We start from the raw sequence: 15,410 nt of genomic DNA on the forward strand, positions 1-15,410 counted from the left end.
ACTCCCACACAATAATAGTGGGAGACTTTGACACCCCATTGTCAATATTAGACAGGTCATCCAGACGGAAAATCAACAAGGATATCCAGGACCTGAATACAGACCTGGAACAAGCAAACCTAATAGACATTTACAGAACTCTCCACCCCAAATCCACAGAGTATACATTCTTCTCAGCACCACATCACACCTACTCTAAAATTGACCACATAATTGGCAATAAATCACTCCTCAGCAAATGCAAAAGAACAGAAATCATAACAAACAGTCTCTCAGACCACAGTGCAATCGAGTTAGAACTCAGAATGCAGAAACTAACTCAGAACCGCACAGCTTCATGGAAACTGAACAACTTGCTCTTGAATGTTGACTGGATAAACAATGAAATGAAGGCAGAAATAAAGATGTTCTTTGAAACCAATGAGAACGAAGACACAACATACCAGAATCTCTGGGACACATTTAAAGCAGTCTCTAGAGGAAAATATATAGCAATGAGTGCCCACATGAGAAGAAAGGAGAGATCTAAAATTGACACCCTATCATCAAAATTGAAAGAGCTAGAGGAGCAAGGTCAAAAAACTCAAAACCTAGCAGAAGACAGGAAATAACTAAGATCAGAGCAGAACTGAAGGAAATAGAGACACAAAAAACTCTTCAAAAAATCAATAAATCCAGGGGCTGGTTCTTTGAAACGATCAACAAAATAGACAGACCACTAGCCAGATTAATAAAAAAGAAAAGAGAGAATAACCAAATTGATGCAATAAAAAACGATAAAGGGGATATCACCACAGACCCCACAGAAATCCAAACCATCATCAGAGATTATTACAAACAAATCTATGCACATAAACTAGTAAACCTGGAAGAAATGGATAAATTCCTGGACACCTGCATCCTCCCAAGCCTAAACCCGGAAGAAGCCAAAACCCTGAATAGACCAATAACATGGTCTGAAGTTGAGGCAGCAATAAAGAGCCTACCACCCAAAAAAAGCCCAGGTCCAGATGGGTTCACAGCTGAATTCTACCAGACATACAAAGAGGGGCTGATACCATTCCTTCTGAAACTATTCCAGACAATCCAAAAAGAGGGAATCCTTCCCAAATCATTTTACGAGACAAACATCATCCTGATACCAAAACCCGGCAGAGACTCAACAAGAAAAGAAAATTTCAGGCCAATATCCATGATGAACATAGATGCAAAAATCTTCAATAAAATACTGGCAAACCGATTGCAACAGCATATCAAAAAACTCATCCACCATGATCAAGTAGGATTCATCCCGGGGATGCAAGGCTGGTTCAACATACGCAAGTCCATAAACGTAATTCACCACATAAACAGAACCAAAGACAAAAACCACATGATTATCTCAATTGATGCAGAGAAGGCTTTTGACAAAATTCAACAACCCTTTATGCTAAAAACCCTCAGTAAACTAGGTATTGACGGAACGTATCTCAAAACAATAAAAGCTATTTATGACAAACCAACAGCCAATATCATACTGAATGGGCAAAAACTGGAAGCATTCCCTTTGAAATCTGGCACTAGACAAGGGTGCCCTCTCTGACCACTCCTATTCAATATAGTACTGGAAGTTCTAGCCAGAGCAATCAGGCAAGAAAAAGAAATAAAGGGTATCCAAATTGGAAAGGAGGAAATCAAATTGTCTCTATTTGCAGATGACATGATTGTATATCTGGAAGACCCCATCATCTCAGCCCAAAATCTACTGAAACTGATAAACAACTTCAGCAGAGTCTCAGGATACAAAATCAACGTGCAAAAATCACAAGCATTCCTATACACCAGTAATAGACTTCAAGAGAGCCAAATCAAGAACGAACTGCCATTCACAATTGCTACAAAGAAAATAAAGTACCTAGGAATACAACTAACAAGGAACATAAAGGACCTCTTCAAGGAGAACTACAAGCCATTGCTCAACGAAATAAGAGAGGATACAAACAGATGGAGAAACATTCCATGTTTATGGTTAGGAAGAATCAACATCGTGAAAATGGCCATACTGCCCAAAGTAATTTACAGATTTAACACTATTCCCATCAAGCTACCAATGACCTTCTTCACAGAACTGGAAAAAAACACCTTAAACTTCATATGGAACCAAAAGAGAGCCCGCATAGCCAAGTCAATTCTAAGCAAAAAGAACAAAGCAGGAGGCATCACACTACTGGACTTCAAACTATACTACAAGGCTACAGTAATCAAAACAGCATGGTACTGGTACCAAAACAGAGATATAGACCAATGGAACAGAACAGAGGTCTCAGAGGAAATACAACATACCCACAACCATCTGATCTTCGACAAACCTGACAAAAACAGGCAATGGGGAAAGGACTCCCTGTTTAATAAATGGTGTTGGGAAAACTGGCTAGCCATGTGCAGAAAGCAGAAACAGGACCCCTTCCTGACACCTTACACCAAAATTAACTCCAGATGGATTAAAGACTTAAACCTCAGACCTAATACCATAAAAACCTTAGAAGAAAATCTAGGCAAAACCATTCAGGACATAGGTGTAGGCAAGGACTTCATGACCAAAACGCCAAAAGCAATGGCAACAAAAGCCAAAATAGACAAATGGGACCTAATCAAACTCCACAGCTTCTGCACGGCAAAAGAAACAGTCAGTAGAGTGAATCGGCAACCAACAGAATGGGAAAAAATTTTTGCAGCCTACCCATCTGACAAGGGGCTGATATCCAGAATTTACAAAGAACTAAAGCAGATCTACAAGAAAAAAACAAACAAGCCTATTCAAAAATGGGCGAAGGATATGAACAGATACTTTACAAAAGAAGACATACAGGAGGCCAACAAACATATGAAAAAATGCTCATCATCACTGGTCATCAGAGAAATGCAAATCAAAACCACATTGAGATACCATCTCACACCAGTTAGAATGGCGATCATTAAAAAATCGGGAAACAACAGATGCTGGAGAGGATGTGGAGAAATAGGAACACTTTTACACTGTTGGTGGGAATGTAAATTAATTCAACCATTGTGGAAGACAGTGTGGCGATTCCTCAAGGACCTAAAAATAGAAATCCCATTTGACCCAGCAATCCCATTACTGGGTATATATCCAAAGGATTATAAATCATTCTACTACAAGGACACGTGCACACGAATGTTCATTGCAGCACTGTTTACAATAGCAAAGACCTGGAACCAACCCAAATGCCCAACGATGATAGACTGGATAGGGAAAATGTGGTACATATACACCATGGAATATTATGCAGCCATCAAAAACGATGAGTTCACGTCCTTTGTAGGGACATGGATGAACCTGGAAACCATCATTCTCAGCAAACTGACACAAGAGCAGAAAATCAAACACCGTATATTCTCACTCATAGGTGGGTGTTGAACAATGAGAACACATGGACACAGGGAGGGGAGCACGACACACTGGGGTCCGTTGGGGGGAATGGGGGAGGGGCGGGGGGGTGGGGAGGTAGGAAGAGATAGCATGGGGAGAAATGACAGATACAGGTGAGGGGACGGAAGGCAGCAAACCACACTGCCAAGTGTGTACCTATGCAACAATCTTGCATGTTCATCACATGTACCCCAAAACCTAAAATGCAATAAAAAAAAAGGAAAGTGAAATAACAAAATCTCAAACATAAATAAATAAAAAAAGTTAAGCAAAATTTAAAAATGCACAATAAATATGATTACTGAGTGTCTTAATGTTAAGGAGAAATTAAAACTAAGTGGTTGGTAATCTTAAGTTTTGGTCATTAAGGAAAAATTTTAAGACAAATCTCTAATTTAGCCACTTCTCTGGAAATAAGGCTCAGGCTGATGACTGTTCTCTACCATCTTAGAAACAGGAAAAAATTCACACTCACCTTTCCTGTCAGAAGCAAGCTGAAACTCAAGAAAGGAAGTGCCTCCTCTCCATCATCATGGAAGCAGAACAACTTGTCTTCCTTACCGGAAATAAGAAAAACTTCACAAAAGGAGCTGTAAAGCAAAATCAACCTTAGCTCTGAACCAAATTTTGGGAGATCTGGGACTCTCCAGAGGGCAGAAGCTCCCAAACCTCAGCAAATCATCTATCCCATTGGTTTGAACAATAAGGATAGCCCAGGTTGGTATCAAGCAATAATGACATTTATCAAAGGTCAGGGCCACGTTGGTAATGTACTTCTCTCTTTTTTTTTCTTCTTCTGGGTAGAGTCTCGCTCTGTTGCCAGGCACCAGACTTGAGTGCAGTGGCGCAATCTGAACTCACTGCAACCTCTGTCTCCTGGGTTCAAGCAATTCTCCTGTCTCATCCTCCCAGGTAGCTGGGACTACAGGTGCATGTCACCACGCTCAGTTATTTATTTATTTATTTTTGTACTTTTAGTAGAGATGGGGTTTCACCATGTTGGCCAGGATGTTCTTGACCTCTTGACCTCATGATCCGCCTGCCTCGGCCTCCCGAAGTGCTGGAATTACAGGCTTGAGCCACTGTGCCAGGCCCATGTCCTTCTCTTTTTATCTTTATTCGTATAGCCTGTTTTGTCAGAAACCAGGATTGCAACACCTACTTTTTTCTGTTTCCCATTTACTTAAAGGATTTTTCTCCATTCATTTTGAGCCTATGTGTGGGAGTTCATTTGAGATGGGTCTCTTAAAGACAGCATACTCAAATGAATCTTGGCTCTTTATCTATCTTGCTGCCCTATGTCTTTCAATTGGAGCATTTAGCCCATTTACATTTAAAGTTAGCAATGATATGTAAGGATTTGATCCTGTCATCATGCTCCTAATTGATAATTTCACAGACTTGTGTATGTGGTTGGTTTTTTAGCATCACTGGTCTGTGTAATTTAGTGCATTTTCGTAGTGGCTGGTGATGATCTTTTCTTTCCGTATTAAGTTCTACTTTCAGGAGCGCTTGTAAGGTAGTTCTGCTGGTAATGAATTCACTGAGCATTTGCTTGCCTGAAAATGATCTTATTTCTCCTTCACTTATGACAATTAGTTTTGCTGGACTTGAAATTCCGGGTTGAAATTTTTTTCTGTAAGTAGTTGAATATCTCTTCTGGCTTGTGGGGTTTCAGCTGAGTGGTTCACTGTTAGTCTGAAGGGATTCCTTTTCTAGGTGACCTTGTCTTTCTCCCTAGCTGCCCTTGACAATTTTTATTTCATTTTGACCTTGGAGAACCTGATGAGTATGTGTCTTAGAGATTTTTTTGTGTGTGGCATATCTGAGGTTCTCTGGATTTCCTGAATTCAATGTTATTCTGTCTGGCTAGGTTGGGGAAATTGTCATAAATGATATTCTGAAATATGTTTTCCAAGTTGGTTACATTTTTGTCATCTCTTTCAGGTACATTAATAAGGCATACATTTCACCTTTTTACATAAACCTTTATTTCTCAAATGTTTTGTTCATTCCTTTTTATTCTTTTCCCCCATTCTTGTCTCTTTTCTTTCAGAAAGCCAGTTTTCACGCTCTTAGACTTTTTCCTCTGCTCGTCAATTGTACTAGGTAGTCTTGCACATGAGATGGTGCTGATCTGACCTCAGCACTCCTTAGTCTTCTTGCCTCTCCCAGGACCCCAGTCTGGCCACACCTGCTTACAGGGCACCCTTGGGTGCACACACACATTACAAGAATTTTTATAATACAATCACAATTACCATGTGGCTGCATTATAAAAATTCATGTAGTGTGCTTTTCAGCTCTATCACACCAGTTTATTCTTTTTTTAAAAAATTGTACTTCAGGTTATAGGGTACATATACAGATCATGCAGAATTGTTGCATAGGTACACACACAGCAATGTGGTTTCCTGCCTCCATCCCGTCACCTACATCTGGCATTTCTCTTCATGTAATCCCTCCCTGACCTCCCTACCCCCTGGTGTCCCCCGGTTGGCCACCCCCAAAAAGACCCCAGTGTGTGATGCTCCCGTCCCTGTGTCCATGTATTCTCATTATTCATCACCCGCCTATGAGTGAGAACATGCAGTGTTGGATTTTCCGTTCTTCTGTCAGTTTGCTGAGAATGATGGTTTCCAGATTCATCCATGTCCCTACAAAGGACACAAACTCATTGTTTTTTGTGGCTGCATAGTATTCCATGGTGTATATCTGTCACATTTTTCCTTGTCCAGTCTATTGTCGCTGGACATTTGGGTTGTTTTCAGGTCTTTGCCATTGTAAACAGTGCCACTGTGAACATACGTGTGCATGTGTCTTTATAATAGAATGATTTATAATCCTTTGTGTATATACGCAGTAATGGGATTGCTGGGTCAAATGGAATTACTATTTCCAGGCCCTTGAGCAAGTGCCACACTGCCTTCCACAATCGTTCAACTAGTTTACACTCCTAGCAATAGTGTAAAAGTGTTCCTATTTCTCCACATGCTCTCTGGTATCTGTTGTCTCCAGATTTTTTTAATGGTCACCGTTATAACTGGCATGAGGTGATCTCTCAATGTGGTTTTGATTTCTCTAATAATCAGTGATGATGAACATGTTTTCACATGTTTATTGACCACATATATATCTTCTTTTCAAAAGTGTCTGTTCATATCTTTTGCCCACCTTTGAACGGGTTTGCTTGTGTTTTTCCTTGTAAATATGTTTTACTTCTTTGTAGATTCTGGATATCAGCCATTTGTCAGATGGGTGGATTGCAAAAATTGTTTCTCATTCTGCTGGTTGCCGGTTCACTCTAATGATTGTTTCTTTTGCTGTACACAAGCTCTGGAATTTAATAAGGTCCCATTTGTCTATTTTCCTTTTTATTGCCAATTCTTTTGGTGTTTTAGTCATGAAGTACTTGCCTATACCTATGTCCTGAATGGCTTTGCCTATTTTTTTTTCTAGATTTTTTATGGCATTAGGTCTTATGTCTACATCTTTAATCCATCTGGAGGTAATTCTACTGTAAGGTGTCAGGAAGAGGTCCAGTTTCTGCTTTCTGGACACTGGTAGCCTGTTTTCCCAACAACAATTTTTAAACAAGAAATCCTTTCCCCATTGCTTGTGTTTGTCAGGTTTGTCAAAGATGAGATGGTTGTAGATGTGTGGCATTGCCACCAGGACCTCTGTTCTGTTCCATTGGTCTATTTCTCTATTTTAGTACCAGTACCATGCTGTTTTGATTACTGTAGCTTTGTATTACAGTTTGAAATAGGGTAGCATGATGCCTCTGGCTTTGTTCTTTTTGCTTAGCATTGTCTTGGCTAGCACACTCTCTTTGGTTCCACATGAAGTTTAAGGTGGGTTTTTCCAGTTCTGTGAATAAGGTCATTGGTAGCTTGAGGGGGACAGCATTGAATCTATAAATTACTTTGGGCAGTATGGCCATTTTCACGATGTTGATTCTTTCTAAAAATATGGAATGCTTCATGAATTTTTAGGTCATCCTTGAGCAGGGGCCATGCTAATCTTCTCTGAATCATTCCAGTTTTAATATATGTGCTGCCAAAGTGAGCACCAGTAATGTTATTTATACTGGCTACATTGCCTGTTAGCTCCTGCGATGTTTTACAATGATTTTTGGCCTCCTTGCACTGGATGATGACATACTTCTTTCACTCAGTGAACTTTGTTTCTACCCACATTCTGAATTCTACTTGTATCATTGCAGACATGTCAGCCTCTGGCCAGTTCTGAAAACTTGAACAGGCTGAACAGTTATTGTAATCATCTGGAAGAAAGAAGGCATGCTGACTTTTTGAGTTTCAGTGTTCTTGCACTGATTCTTCCTCATCTTTATGAGCTTATTCACCTTCAACCTTTGAGGTTGCTAACCTTTGCACAAGGTATTTTTCTTTTATCATATTTGATGACCTTGAGGGTTTGATTGTGGTGTAAGGTAGAATCAGGGAACTGCCTTTGGTTTTGGAGGATTTCAGGGGGCCAATATTCATCTTCCAATTCCTGGACTGTGTGCTGTAACACTGGCAAACTTATATTGGGTCTCAGCTTTGTTCTCTGGCTCCTCAAAGTTTGGAGTCTACTTCACTGAAGGCAGCAAAGCGTGGCAGCTGTGGCAGAGTGCTAGCAGATGCAAAACTGCGTACTTCCCTGTTGGCATGTGACCAGTGGTGGAAGTGGTGGAGGCAAGACAGCTTGGTGGGGACCAGGGGCCCCTTCTGTGTGTGCTGTTGCACTTGAGGTAGTGTTGGTTCAGGCTGGGGCACTGGCCTGTGCATGTCTGGGTGCCTTCTCTGTGACCCCCTAAGAAGCAGCAGTCACTCAATGTATATTAGTGCCCCATTTTCATGCACAGAATTAGCACAAGGGCAAGGTGTTGGCAGAGGTGGTGCTTTTGGTTCTCTGCCTACCATGGCTGTTTCTTCAATGGGATTTGGTGTGGGTTGAAGTGCGTGCTACACTCCCATGTACTGGTAGGGCAAGTACCGCAAAATCCACTCATGTAAACACACACCAGCAAAGCGATATAGGACAGTTGTGTATAAAGAGCTGCAGTATGGAGAGGCAATGTAGAGGCTGGTGCATGCCTGAAGGATCCGCAGTGCCGCATCTCTTCACTGCTCAGGCATGGTTCACTGGCACAGAAACTAAGGTGTGGGCACATGAGAATGCCCTGTAGGCAGGTGTGGCCAGGCTGGGGCCCTGGGAGAGGCAAGCAGGCTAAGGAGTGCTGAGGTCAGACCAGCTTCATCTCATGTGTAAGAATGCCCAGCAGAGATCAGGCCTCAGAGAACTCTCTGAAAAGTGAGGCCCCAGCACAGCACAGCTGCTCTACAAAAACGTGGCCAGACTTCTTTTTTAAGCAAGTCTCCTTTTATTAAGAAGGAAACTCTCACACCTGATCTCTGCTGGGCAATGTTCACATGAGATGTGGCTTATCTGAACTCCACACTCCTAAAGTGCTGGGATAAAGTGTCTCATAAGACCAAGTAGAGCCTAGAGAGATAGCTGTGCCTGCCCTCTGCGCTTCACATGAGCTGGTTTCCTGCTCCACCACTTTGTTTGTCTCCTGGGGGCTCTACCCAGAGAGATGTGAGTTAGCCATCACTTAGTGTAATCAGCCCAGGATGGAGGGTCTGTGCTGTGGGCCCAAGCCAGGGTTCCCTGTCCAGTGATAAGCAGTGGGGGCTATGTGGTACCACAAGATATGGACTGCCTTCTTCCTTGGGTCAACTGCAGCTTGCTAGAGTTATCAATATGGCACTTAGGGTCTCTGCTTTCTTGATATTCTGAAGGTAACAAGGGCAGATCCACTGCAGAGGCAGTGGCAGAGAGGATTTTGGTTGATCCCTGAAGCTCCATCCAAGGTATTGCCAAGTTGCTACTGGTTTGATAGATTCAGTGGGGGCCTGGATAAAGACCCAAACTGGGAGGACCTGCTCATCGAGGAGATATGGAAACCAGCACCCACATAATGGTTCAGCCACTTTCCCATAAGGCTGCTGTGGTATACTGGGGGTCCACTCCAGTCCCTAATTGTCTCATATCTTCCAGTGCCTCAAGGTATCACTAGTGAGCTGTAAAAAGGCAGAGATAATAGCCTGCCTCTTCCTCTGGGACCTCTGTACCACTGAGGAACAATCCGGTGGCCAATCTGGACACAACTATGGGAGGTGGCTGGAGACTAGTTCAGAAGTCTTGTCTAGTTAGGAGGAACAAGAACAGAGACTTGCTTTTTAAAAAAGTCTGGCCATGTTTCTGTAGAGCAGCTGTGCTGTGCTGGGGGATCACTTCAGACCCTGGTTTTCGCAGACACTCTGAAGCTCCAAGGTTGAAATGGCTGAGTCGCCTAAACAGCAAAGATGACAGTCTGGTCCTCCCCCTGGAAGCTCTGACTCAGGGAGGCCTGAAACACCTGTCAGCCAGAGAACAGCAGTGAAGGCAGCCAGAGACCCTGTTGAAAGGCTCTACCCAGTGATTAGAAATGTGGTTGGGGACTGACTTAAACAAGGGCCTGGCCATGTTTTTGCAAGGTGGCTCTGTTGTGCTGAGCTACCACTTACACCCCTGGTCAGCTTGGGTTCTACAAAGCCCTGGGGCCAGAACCTAGTCATCCAAACAGCAAAGTTGGTGGCCCGCCCCTCTCTGTGGGAGCTCTGTCTAAGGAATGTTTCAAATCTCCATGGGTCAGGGAACACCTGTGAGGGTAGCTGTAAGCCCCAGGTGGGAGGTCCTGTTCAGTAAGAAGGAACAGGATCAGGAGCCTGCTAACAGAAGCAGTCTGGCCATGATTTGGTAAAGCAGCTGTGCTGTGCTGCGGGAACTCTTCTGCCCCTGGTTGGTTTGTACTCTCTAATGCCCGCAGCCTGGAATAATTAAGTTCCTCCAACAGGAAAGACGACAGCCTGCCCTGTCTTTTCTCTCAGTTTATCTTGTGTAATGGAGCTGAATTTTTAGGCTGTTAATTTTACAATAAGCATGACAGTTGTTCAGAAAGAATCTTGCTGTTCTCCTTCTGGTTAGATGTATGAGAATTCATTGTCTCCTGTAAATAAACCTGTTCAGGTTTTGTCCTCTGGAAAGAACTTTCTTTCTGCTATCTGGCATTGGTCTCAGTCATGTAGAGCAGTAGCCAGTCTACAAGGACATGATTGAATTTCCATTTCCAGTGTTTCCTAGTTGTGTCTTACATTCTCCAATTCAGAACTGACCATTTTATTCTTCGTTGTCAAAATGCTAAGCTGTCCACTGTCCTTAAATACTGTCTTTGTTCATTCTTCCTTATCCAATTTTATTGCCTTTAGAATATTAGCATTCTTTTCTTTCATACTTTCAACGTCCTCCAAAAGTTTCTTTGCCTTTTGCAGTTTCTGCTGTTTAATTGTGTCTAGTTCCAGTCTTAACATGGCAATTTTTTTCCCACAAAATACTATTTTCATGCAAGAGATCTTTTCCTTTCTTATGGCTAAGAGAACTCTAAGTCAACAAAGGAACATTTTAGTTAGCACACAATAGAATAACATATCATAATTTCCTCTGAATTTAAACCATAACATGTATATTTGTATAATGAAAGAATTCCCATGGTGAATATGTTATTGAAAAAAAGTTGAACAAAACTTCAAACCTAATAGAGTGTAAAGTCCAGAAAGTTTCAATATTAATTTAAACACCATGAAAAATAAATCACTAGAGGATTTTAAAGAATTTCGGAATTGGAAAAGCCTTTCTCTGAATTACAAAATAACCATAGGCATAAAATATAAGATTAATACATTTGACTACGTTTTTAAAATTGGATTTATACTCTGATATCTGTCCTATAAACCACACCATTGTAAGAGCCTTAGCTATGCATATATTTGGACAGAAGCAGTACGCTAAGGTTTTAAGTTCCTTTTTCTGAAGAAGGTTTTTATCAATATATGACTTTTCTAATACTGTTATAGTCAGTTATAAGAATTACATTTATTCATACCTGTTAAATCTACGTATTGTATCCTTCTATATGTACACATCTGCATCTAAGCATTGTGCCTCTACATACAACTCTGAACTCATTTAAGATCAGGATTCTTAAAAAAAGAAATAAAAAAATATATGCAGCTGGATACTGTGGCTCACACCTGTAATCCCAGCAGCATGTAATGTTCAGTGTTGTATGTAGTACTGTACTTCTACCTGTGGCTGGGAGCAGTCACTCAGACCTACAATCCTAGCTGCTGAGGTGCGTGGATCACGAGGTCAGAAGTTCGAGGCCAGTGTGGCCAGCATAGGGAAACTTCATCTCTACTAAAAATAAAAAAATTAACCAGGTATGGTGGTGTGCACCTGTAATCCCAGCTACTCAAATGGTAGGTAGGAGAATCATGTGAACCAGGAGTTGGATTTTGCTGTGAGCTGAGATCATGCCATTGCACTCCAACCTGGGCAACAGACTGTGTGAGACTCGGTTTCAAAATAAACGTGTGTGCGTGTGTGTGTGTGTGTGTGTGTATATATATATATATATATATATAGGTGTGTATATATACATGTGTGCCTCTGTGTGTGTATTTATATATACATGTGTGTAATACACATGGATGTATATAGTATATTGTGAAGAATTTTCCCTTTGTTGTCTGATGCTAGTTCTAGTGATCCTCCAGAAAATCACCATTACGTCTGTGGTGTAAACATATAATACAAAAGAAGCCTTTAATTCAAAATATGAATAATAAATAAGATACGACTTATAGAGTTTTTCTTAGAAATCATGAGATTAAGGAGGATCCAAGATGGCTAAATAGGAACATCTTCGGAACGTAGTTCCCAGCAAGAACAGCACAGAGGGTGAGTGCTCTCTACTTTTCCAAACAAGTTTTCACCGACAACAGACCAGGAGATTCCTGAGCATAAAAGCACCATGAGTTTTCATTTCAGCAGTTTCAGCCAGGGATGTGTCAGGACAAAGAAGCTCACAAAAATTTCGGTGGCTATTTCAACTGGTGCCTGGAATGCCTGGGAGACAGAGCTGCGCATTCAACTGAAAGGGAGGGGGCTGAGACAGGAAACCAGGTGATCTGGCTTGATGGGTACCACCCCCATGAGACAAGAAATTTGAAACACTCTGGATTAAGAGTTTCACAACAAGCACAGCTGGAACTGGGATGGCCTAGCTCCGTGGGGGTGAAGGAATCCCCCACTACCAAGACAGTCTGCCACTACCGATGCAGTCTGCCACTACCGATGCAGACTACTTTGTGCCAGGCAGGGCATCTATGAAAAAAGGCAGCAGCATGACAGGAACTTATCAATAAAGCTGACCTTCCTAGGACAGAGCACCTGGGAAAACAAGAGGTTATGAGTTCAGCTGCAGCAGACTTAAAGGCACCAGCCCAGCAGCTCTGCACAAAACAACAGAACTCCCAGCACAGCACTTGAGCTCTTATAAGGGACAGAATGTCTCCTCAAGCAACTCTCTGAGCCCCATATACACAAAAAGACACCTCATAAAGGGAAGCTCAGGCCAACATCTGGTGGGTACCATTCTGGTATCAGGATAGCAGAGGCAGAAACTGTCAGCAACCCTTGCTGTTCTGCAGCCCCACAGATGATCCGCAGGTGAGTGGGATCTTGAGAGCACCTCCAGTCATCCTGCAGCAGAGGGGACTGACTGTTAGTAGTAAAACTAAGTGGAAAGAAATAGCTTCAACATCAATAAAATGGACGTCCATTTAGAGACCCCACCTGAAAGTCACCAACTACAAAGAACACAGGTAGATAAAGCCACTAAGATAAGAAGAAACCAGTGCAAAAATGAAGAAAACAACAAAAACCAGAAGACCTCTTCTCATCCGAGGGATCATAACTCTTCACCAGCTAAGGATCGAAAATAGATGGAGTATGAATCTGATGAATTGACAGAAATCAGCTTCAGAAGGTGGGTAATAACAAACTTCTCAGAGCTAAAAGAACACGTGCTAACTCAATGCAAAGAAACTAAGAACATAGAAAAAAGGTCAGATGATAAGCTAATTAGAATTAATAGATTAGAGAAGAATAGAAACGACTTCATGGAGCTGAAAAATACAGCACAACAACTTCATGAAGCATACACAAGTTTCAATAGCAGCACTGACCAAGCAGAAGAAAAAATATCAGAGATCAAAGATCAATGCAATGAAGTAAAATGAGAAGGCAAGAATAGAGAGAAAAGAGTGAAAATAAATGAACAAAACCTTCAAGAAATATGGGATTATGTGAAAAGACGTAATCTATGTTTGATAGGCATACCTCAGTGTACAGAGAGAATGAATGCAAGCTGGAAAATACTCTTCAGGATATTATCTAGGAGAAGTCCCCCAACCTAGCAAGGCAGGCCACCATTCAAGTCCAGGAAGTACGGAGAACACCACAAAGATATACCTCAAGAAGAGCAACTCCAAGGCACATAATCATCAGATTCAGGGTTGAAATGAAGGAAAAAATGCTACAGGCAGCAAAAGAGAAAGTCGGGTTACCCACAAAGGAAAGCCCACCAGACTCATAGAGGATCTCTCCACACAAACCCTACAAGTCAGAAGAGTGGGGGCCAATATTCAACATCCTTAGAGAAAAGAACTGTCAACCTAGAATTTGATATCCAGCCAAAATAAGCTTCACATTTGAAGGAGAAAGAAAATTCTTTATGGACAAACAATTACTGAGAGATTTTCTCGCCACCAGGCCTGCCTTACTAGAGCTCCTGAAAGAAGCACTAATCAAGGAAAGGAACAATCAGTAACAGCCACTCCAAAACTGTACGAAATGGTAAAGATCATCGACACAATGAAGACAATGTGTCAACTAAAGGACAAAACAGCCTACTAGCGTCAAAATGGCAGTATCAAATTCACACATAATAAAATTAACCTTAAATGTAAATGGACTAAATGCCCCAATCAAAAGACATAGACCTCCAGATTGCATAAAATGTCACAACCCTTCTGTGTGCTGTATTCAGGAAACCCATCTCATATGCAAGGACACATGTAGGCTAAAAATAAAGGGATGCAGTGTCATGCAAATCGAGAGCAAAATAAATAAATAAATAAATAAATAAATAAATAAATAAAGCAGGAGCTGCAATCCTAGTCTCTGGCAAAATGGACTTTAAACCAACAAAGATCAAAAGAAACAAAGAAGGGCATTACATAAAGGTAAAAGGATCAATGCAACAAGAAGAGGTAACAATCCTAAATATTTATGCACTCAATACAGGAGCACCTGGGTAGCACCCAGGTACATAAAGCAAGTTCATAATGACCTACAAAGAGACTTAGACTCCCACATAATAATACTGGGAGACTTTAACACTCCATTGTCACTCCTAGACATATCATCGAGACAGAAAATTAACAAGAAGGTCCAGGATTTGAACTCCAATCTGGACCAAGCAGACCTAATAGACATCTACAGAAATATCCAACCCAAATCCATAGAATATACATTCTCATCAGCACCACACAGCAGCTACTCTAAAATTGACCACATAATTGGAAATAAATCCCTCCTAAGCAAATGCAAAACAACAGAAATCATAACAAACAGTCTCTCAGACCATATGCAATCAAATTAGAACTCAGAATTAAGAAACTAACTCAGAACTGCAGAACTGCATGAAAATAGAACTGGCTCCTGAATTTCGACTGGATAAACAATGAAATGAAGGCAGAAATAAAGATGTTCTTTGAAGCAAATGAGAACAAAGACACAACGTGCCAGAATCTCCAGGACACTTTTAAAGCAGTGTCGAGAAGGCAATTTATAGCAATAAATGCCAACTAGAAAAGCAAGGAAAGATCTAAAATTGACACTCTATTGTAAAAATTGAAAGAACTAGAGAAGCAAGGTCAAAAAAACTCAAAAGCTAGCAGAAGACAAGAATTAACTAAGATCAGAACAGAACTGAAGGAGACAGAGACACAAAAAGTCCTTCATA

At 41.3% G+C, this 15,410-nt stretch overlaps 1 protein-coding gene and 1 non-coding gene across 2 annotated transcripts in view; both read right to left on the reverse strand.

Moving 5' to 3' along the window:
* Positions 1–15,410, reverse strand: part of LOC141580508 (uncharacterized) — a 72,189-nt gene that overhangs the window by 12,438 nt on the left and 44,341 nt on the right. The gene's annotated exons all lie outside the window — the stretch shown is intronic.
* LOC141580749 (U6 spliceosomal RNA) lies at positions 7,396–7,502 on the reverse strand. Its single transcript, XR_012513042.1, has one exon. It is a non-coding gene; the product is annotated as a U6 spliceosomal RNA (small nuclear RNA).

The sequence above is a fragment of the Saimiri boliviensis genome, chromosome 12 (genome assembly GCF_048565385.1).
Source record: "Saimiri boliviensis isolate mSaiBol1 chromosome 12, mSaiBol1.pri, whole genome shotgun sequence".
NCBI lineage: Eukaryota > Metazoa > Chordata > Mammalia > Primates > Cebidae > Saimiri > Saimiri boliviensis.